The sequence below is a fragment of the Panthera pardus genome, unplaced genomic scaffold, assembly GCF_024362965.1.
Source record: "Panthera pardus isolate Hobbes unplaced genomic scaffold, ASM2436296v1 HiC_scaffold_10, whole genome shotgun sequence".
NCBI classification, from domain to species: domain Eukaryota; kingdom Metazoa; phylum Chordata; class Mammalia; order Carnivora; family Felidae; genus Panthera; species Panthera pardus.
This window is the reverse complement of record NW_026526655.1, coordinates 43,166,584-43,174,462: the sequence shown is the minus strand read 5'-3', so window position 1 is coordinate 43,174,462 and position 7,879 is coordinate 43,166,584. Positions and strand designations below refer to the sequence as shown.

Below are 7,879 nucleotides of genomic sequence, written 5' to 3'. Positions count from 1 at the left end.
TTTATAGATAACAGTGCCACGTATATATAATATATGTACATGGAGAAACATGAGAAGGACATATGCAAAACATTATACCAATGGATGCTTTTGATTAGGCCTCTGTGCCTCCTGGACCATAATGTGATGAAACTCACAGAACTAAGTAGGAGCTGGGTTCTGCCTACTCTATGTCATTATTACAGAGGCAAATCTGGCATTATTTATTGTGCTAGGTTTAAAAAATGGCATAAACATCTTCAAATTTTTGCTAGAATAAAGGGTTACGATTTGAGATGATGTTTGGAATAACTGGTAAAACTCAGAAGATAACTTCTAGATGGAAGCTAGCAGGGAGGCTTGCACACATATTAGTCTTACCAAGTCAGAAGGAAATGCTACTGAGATATATCAATAAAGATTATAGGCAAAAATGATCTTTTTGTATTGAGATTCTCCATTGACATGAACTGCTCATGCAAATGTGTTTGGCCACTGTCCTCAGAGGTTATGCTGAAAGGGGGCAGCTCTTCACTGTCCCCTAAGAGTCTGTTTATTGCCCTGCTGGGGTCAGGTGGTTCTGCCGGGCCTGGCCTGCTCACTGGCCTCTGATGGCTCTCTGTCTCTGGTCCGGCCAGAGACTGTCCCCCAGTAACTCTGCAGCCGGAGCATTTTCCAGTGAACTTAGGTAATATATCCCTTTCTAGCTTGAGATTCATTTAGATCTATGTCTATTTGCTATAAATAATTAAAAGGGGGCTGATGTGGTTATTCAAGAGTAGTACCCAGGCACTTCTCCAACTCTTTCTCTTTCTCAGCCTCATTGAGTAACTGGAAGACTGACAGACTCTTCATTGGACGTCCGATTCTTTGGCCCTGCTACCCTTGGTCTGCAGATACAGGGCTACAGCTGTAGCCCCTGACATCTGTTTCTCAGCCCAGGTCCCAAACACAATTTCTTGACAACTATATTAGCAAAAGCATTTAGCCTGACTCACAAGAGCATTTGAAGCAGAGCCAGATAGTTAGTTTAGTGGATCTGATTTCCTGAATTAAGGAATCCTTCTTTGGCAGAGTGTGGGCTGGCTCTAGACAAAGAGGTTTTATATAGTGGAGCCATAAGGGTGGATATTAGTAACTTCTGAGGAGAGAATGAAAAAGGAGCCCAGACATTAGAAACAAACTTAGAAAGTATCTCCTCAGGGTGAAGTTGGTCTAGCAGAGGCTCACAGGGGGAGGTAGGGTATCTCCTCAGACATGATGTGAATGTGGATGGACCTCGAGTGAGATCTGTAGCTCCCAGGAAGTACAGGGGAAAGATGAGGGACCACCAATAAAACGTAGACCCCGGAAGACAGACAGATGCATTCCCCACTTGCAGCCGTCACACCGTCACTGCAAAAATGAGCAGCCGGTGAAATCACTTTGACTGTAATGACTAGTTAATGTACATCTTTGGTTAAATTCCATTCAAAGAACACAGAGAGATGCCAATGTATCTCTTTATTATAAAGTTTTAAATGTTTTAATTTTCAACCCGTGGTTGCAAGCATTATTTTAGACAATGCTTTAGAGTTTCCTTTGGTAGTGTTTGTGTTAAAAAACAAAACGAAACAAAACAAAAAAAACTCCAGTATAAGGCCACGACTATCTCCTATAATTCAAATTTGGTCTTGTGCCAAAGCCTAGGATAGGATTTCATTGATACTTGATCCAGAATATCCAACGTAGATCAACATATCCTACTCTTTTCGGACAAATGCCAAACCTTCAGAGCAACCCCACACAAGTGACTTGTTCATGACAGCTTTGCTCCTCAGGCTCTTTCAGGTCCCCAGAACATAAGCTCCCTGAGGGCACCCAAGCCTGGGGTGTTCACTGGCTTCTCATGCTTGGTAAGCACCTTGCTGCCTCAACAGATAATAAAAGCTAATGCATTTCCTATATCCTTATATTTACTGAAAAAAAAAGGCGTGGGGGGGGGAGAGAAAAATTCTAAGTGGATGTAGAATAAATAAATACTATAGGATGAAAGAACTTGAGTGAAGTTGCCTTTTAGGGAAATGTGTGCTTAGCACGGAAACAAGGTAGGTAACCGTTTAAAAAGAGAGAGAAGTAGAAAAGTCCGTAGCATGTTTTCTCTTTTCAGAATTTCCTGAAACTACAGTGTATTACTTCCGAGTTTCGTGAAGGTTTTGCTCTGCTCTCTGTAATTACCCTTGAGTACCATCACTAGAGGATGAATCTGGCACCCCTGCTCTCTGAAATAGCCCTGGTGCCTCATGGAGATGAAATTCGCTGCCTTTCAGTTTCCATTTGGTAACAGGCCCACTCACATCAAGTCCCGCAGGCCGTCGGTTGCTCGGCCCCGTGCACAAGAGTGGAGGATGAGAGAGGGAAACTCCACAGAAGGATTCGGAGGCAAGAGCAGCCTGGCCTCAGTGGGAAAGGGCAGGTAAGGGAGCAGGGGCCCTGGACGCTTGCTAAGGAGAACGGAGTATGACGACTGGAGAGAGAGCTCTTGCTAACCCACAGGAGCCCTGCAGGCGTGCCCCTCCCCCATTTCCTGGGGGCAGCCACTGCTTTCCTTAGGGGTCTGTCAGGTCCTCAACCCTGCTTGTGCCACCAATATTCTGGGAAGTGACAGGGCAGACCTTCAGCGTCAGCAAGAATAACGGGGCACGCAGAGAAAAGCAGTCATATCGCATAGCAATTGCTCACGGAGCTGAGTCCCAAGACCTTATTTCTGAACTGAAAAACTTACTTTAAGGTAGAAATAGATCTTATATACCTGACAACATCTTCATTCTAATCAGTCCCCTGTAAAATGGGCGTACTGGCCTTTATGTATGCCACGCTGATGTTATAAGGATTCATTAATGCTTTTAAAGTCTGGACTTCAAATCAACATGATTTCAACTTGAACCAAATGGGAGGCTTTTAAAACAACAGGCATATCTATCCATCTATGCTAAACACCACGGAATTCCCCTTTGTTCTCCGCTAAAATTTAAGGACCTGAAACAGCCAAATGTTTTCAACCCTCTAATTCTTGATGGCTGAAGCAGTGCTCATAGAAATACTGTAAGACTTAGTAATTTCTTGCAGAATCTGATTCCTTAGGGAAAAACGCTCTTTGGCTATTTTAAGCAGTGAGTTGCATGTTCTTTGAGTGAGTCTACTGTCATAGCAGCTGATTTACCACAGGAGAGCAAGAAAGTGCCTGAAGTCAGAAGTGCTTTTCCTTCTCCTTGGTTTGGGGATCTTTCTTTGACTTTCAGGATTCAGTTTTGTGACCCAGATATCTATCATGGAAAATTTCAGTTAGTGAATGATAATTCTTGGCAGTTTGTAAATTTCTGAAGTGCCAGATTTAATGAGTCTTCAGATGCTATGGTTGGGCACTGAAGGTTGGGAAAGCACACCAACAGAATACCAGAAAATCATGGCAGAGGAATGAGAAAGCCAACTCTGGGAGTCTGGGTAAATGTATCCAGAAAATTCAGGTTAAAAAAACCCAGATCAGTTAGAAGTGTAAGGCTCATCTGGATTGCCTTAATTTTAATCCCATTATGGTTAATCCGATCCCACATGGAATTATAAACTGATTTACATATTCCAAAAAAGTCAGGAAAACAGCCAACCAGTGGCCTAACAAAGCAGTCTCCCACACTTAGAAATGGTCTGAAAGGGAAAGCAAAGTTAATCCTTTGAGGAGAAAATGTTTTAGTGGCTCTCAGTCAATGAATGATGAAACAATCAGCAAGGGGGTAGGGCTGTGTAATGCCTTTTGTGTAAGAACACAGTTCAAGAAGGGTGCCGCTGTGGTCGCTAAATTTTGTGAGATTACAAAATGTGCGTATAACTTGGCCATAGACAAATCTACGTATTCACCAAATCTAAGTATTAGACTTGGGAAAACACTTAATTTAAAACAAGGGGGTGGGGAGTGTTAGGAGAAAGGAAATACACATCTGAAATTACATATCTGAAACCCTTGGGGTCCAGAAGTATTTTGTAATTTAGGACTTGTGGCTCTTGGGTGGGTAAAAAGGTAAATATATTGTACCATACATAAAACCCTGAGTGACATCTGGGCAGCAGCCTGTACTAAAGCAAATTAATATTTCAGCAGTGAAGTGTATGAAAATTCACACTGATTGTGATCAATGAAGATTAAAAATAGCTTCAAGTCAGTTCAGGGCAGGTTTTGTTGCTAAATGAGTTTATGTCTGGCCGGGCTTTGATATCAAATGAGTTATAAAAAGCCTTTCATTTATCAATCCTCTTTGGACTTCAAACTTGGTGTATAAGGGATTGGTAGCCTATATGTTTATGCGGCGATGAACGTACCTCTCTGTCTGGAAGAACTTACCTGAGCTGCGTGATGGTGAGTCTTGTGTAACGTTGGCACAAATAAGGGCAATCAGGACACGCCTTCACACAGCAGTGGTGTAAGAAAGTGAAATAAGGAAGAACAGGGCGTCTAGCAATAACAGGTATGATGGTGGGACAGGCACATTTGTGAAGAGGCAAAGAGTGAGGAATTCTGCATCAGTTCACAGACGTCCTGAGTTCAAACTTGATGCTATTACTTGTCTAGCCTACGTCTCAGGGTCCCCATCTGTGAGATGGGAACAGTAATGTCATAGGGTTGTGAGGAGTCACCAGTAAAATAAAACCTGGAAAACACTTAGCACAGTGCGGGGTGCATGGTTAGCAGTAAAAAATAAAGTTAACTGCTTGTTACTAACAGTAGAGATACAAATATCTCATTCAGTGTGTTTCGAATCAGTGGTGTCACGGGATTCCATATAAATACACACTTTTCTCCTGCCTCTGATGGGGCTACTCTTAGGAGGAAAAGCACATTTGAGGGATGTCTCTTGAATAGGAATCTTGCTTCATTTAAACTTTAACATAAGCTACAGGGGTTTTTGTTGTTAAAGTAATGGACTTCCCTACGCTGACCCACTGCCCTGACCTTTTTTGTGTGTGATCGTAGTTTTAAATCAACCAGTGTATTAGGCCCCAGAATTCTGTTACAACCGACTTCAGAAAACTATTTATTTTTCTTGTACCATTTTCTGAATTAATCTTATTTCTTGGTTGTCATATCTCATAACTCATAACTTTCTATGTATTGAATTTTGGGCTTTCTCGTTCCCCTTCACCATAAAACTATGTACCTGAAGGATCGCCAGCCCTTTAGTCTTTTTTCCCCTTAATCGTCACCGCAAAACAAATTCACACACTTTGTTGCGTGCAGATGTGTGTGCGTGTACGTGTGTGTGTGCGTGTGTGTGTGAAGGCAACAACTGAAAAGGGAAAATCTCTTGTGAACTTTCATAATTTTAACAACGCCATCCTACGTTCCAGAGATAATTGATGTTAACCATTAGGACTGTGTTCTTCCAAATAACTTTCTGTGTATATACAAACATTCATATCCTACATGCTAGGGAGGGACTTGCTGTTGATTTAGCAAAAATATCATTCTATACATTCTGTTCCGCAGCTTGCTTTTTTTCCTGTTTAACCAGGGGCATGTTTTCCTATTGTAATTGTTCCCATTATTTGTAACAAGTTGTATTCTTTTAAATATAATTGTGTATAATTATGAACATATTCCTTCACTCACTGAAGTAGTATTTACTGGTCATCAAAATGAGGAAGATAGGTGCTGCCTGCCTGCTATGAGAAATGCAAGGCTGTAAGAGCCATATTTTTTGTCCTCTGGATGTTTATAATCTGGAAGGAGAAGTAAGACAGGGACACATGTAACTACATATTAAGTGGTACAGAATATGTAAACTTAGATGTTGGTACCATGTAGGTGAGAAGAAAGCAAGTTAATTTTTGGAAGGGCTGGTTAGGAAAGGTTTTTGGGAGATTTTGGATTCAAGTTGCATCTGAAAAGATTGGTTGGATTTCAACGGATATAGAAGAGGCAGAAAAAATACCTTTCACCAAATCTCTGAGAGAAGAAAATACAGGACAAATTTAAAAGAGGGCCATAATCCAGATGCATGGATTGTGAAACACTTCTTGATTTCAGAGATATTAAGAAGTGGGGATATAGGTACAAATTAAATCAAGATAATATAGTATTTGTTCAATTTGACTGGAATAGCAGGTTTCCAGAAGGTACAACTGATAGAGAAATCTGGAAAAATAAGCAAAAGCCAGATCAGGCGAGTCTTGAATGCCAGGGGAAATCTGAAATTTGCCTATTTTGATTCTTGTATAAAATTTGCTTCCAGATTCTTCTTTTCTTCTTATCACAAGCTATTAGAATTTGGGAAGAGACCACATGCACTAGTCTTGAAATATATGTCTACATTCTGGAATACATATTCAAATGATGTCTTTAAACATGTTGGTCCATTTTGGCAGGCCTTCCCATTACAGAGTTTTTTCCATAAAGAGATAAACATTTTATAGTCATTTACTATGTGCTAGGTACCAAGATGTCAGTAACAAACAAGACAGCTTCAGCCTCACATACTCAAGGCTTAGTTAATGGATTCCCAGTGCCATCTCCCCACTCCCAAGACATCCATGTCAAATCTGGCTGGCCTATCAATCATTAAAAATGACCACTGCCTCTGACGCCTTGGCCTTGTTTCTGGTCTGTGGCTATGATTTCCTGCTTGCTCTGCTGAACTCTGACTTCTTGAAATCCCCACACCCTTTCTTAACACCTAGGTGACTTTTTCTCACTGTGCTTTTTTTATTTAAAGCAGAAATGCTTACAAATGAGCTTTTATTTTTTTATGGCATCTCCATAATTATTTTACTAAAGGAAAAAATATCGGATTGTGGATTCCCTTGATGTCAACAAAGACAGCTTACAATGAAGATGATGCTAGAGCACAGATGGGATTAGAAATGTGCCAAATATCCCCTACAGAAAATGTTTATAACAAACACAAATGGAGAAAACCTCCATTTGGGTCTTAGAATTAGGCATGAAGCTCAGTATAGGATTTTTCATTTTCTTGGGGAATTGACCCGTTTACTGTAATGAAATGCCCCTCTTTATCCCTGATATATTCCTTCTTCTGGAGTCTACCTCTCTGATATTAATACAGCTGTTTTAGTAGCTTCCAAGTTGGTCTCCAATGATCCCCAAGCCCTGGTATACTTGGGGTACACACACCCTTCTGTAGTCCTCTCTCACATTGTACCAAAATTGCTCTGTGTGACTAATAAAATATGGTAAAAGCAAAGTTACTTCCCTTCTAAGATTAGATTATAAAACACTGTGACTTCTGTCACAGACCATGTTTCTTTCTCTCTCTCTCTCAGAATACTCCTCTGGGGGAAGTCTTGTCATGAGCAGCCCTACGGAGAATCCGAGCAGTGAGGCCAGCCACCAGGCAAGTGGGCTTGGATGCAGATCCTTCGGACCCAGCCAAGCCTGACACCTAGACTGGGACAGACCCTGAACAAGAACACCCAGCTAAGCCACTCCGGATTCCTGATACACAGAAACTATGAGATAATAAAAGTTTGCTGTTTGAGATGGCTACATCTGGGGTAACTTGTTACGCAGCAATGGATAACTTATACACTTCGTACACTTGGCTTTCTTTTGATTTGTATTTGCTTGGTGTTTTTGAGGGTCCCAAGACCACCCCAAGTTTGATGATTGGCCACAAGGACTCACAAGACTCAAGGGAAGGTTATATTCACAGCTAAAGTTTATCATAAAGGGTAACTGAGTAAAGCGTCAGGGAAGGTATGGTCGCTGGGCAGAGCCCAGACGCGTTCATTACCCGTTCAGCACTGGCTTCAGAGCCTTTCATCAGAGGCCACACACAATCTGCTTCTCCCCAGCAGGAACTGATAAGAACATGTATGGAATGTGTCTACCCAGGGAATCCTGTGGGAGTCT

At 41.4% G+C, this 7,879-nt stretch overlaps 1 long non-coding RNA gene across 1 annotated transcript; it reads left to right on the top strand.

Annotated features, from left to right (window-relative positions):
* Nucleotides 1-2,108: 2,108 nt before the first annotated feature.
* Nucleotides 2,109-7,513, top strand: LOC109274795 (uncharacterized). The gene is made up of 2 exons (XR_002083827.2): nucleotides 2,109-2,434; nucleotides 7,291-7,513. It is a non-coding gene; the product is annotated as an uncharacterized LOC109274795 (long non-coding RNA).
* The last annotated feature ends 366 nt before the right edge of the window (nucleotides 7,514-7,879 follow it).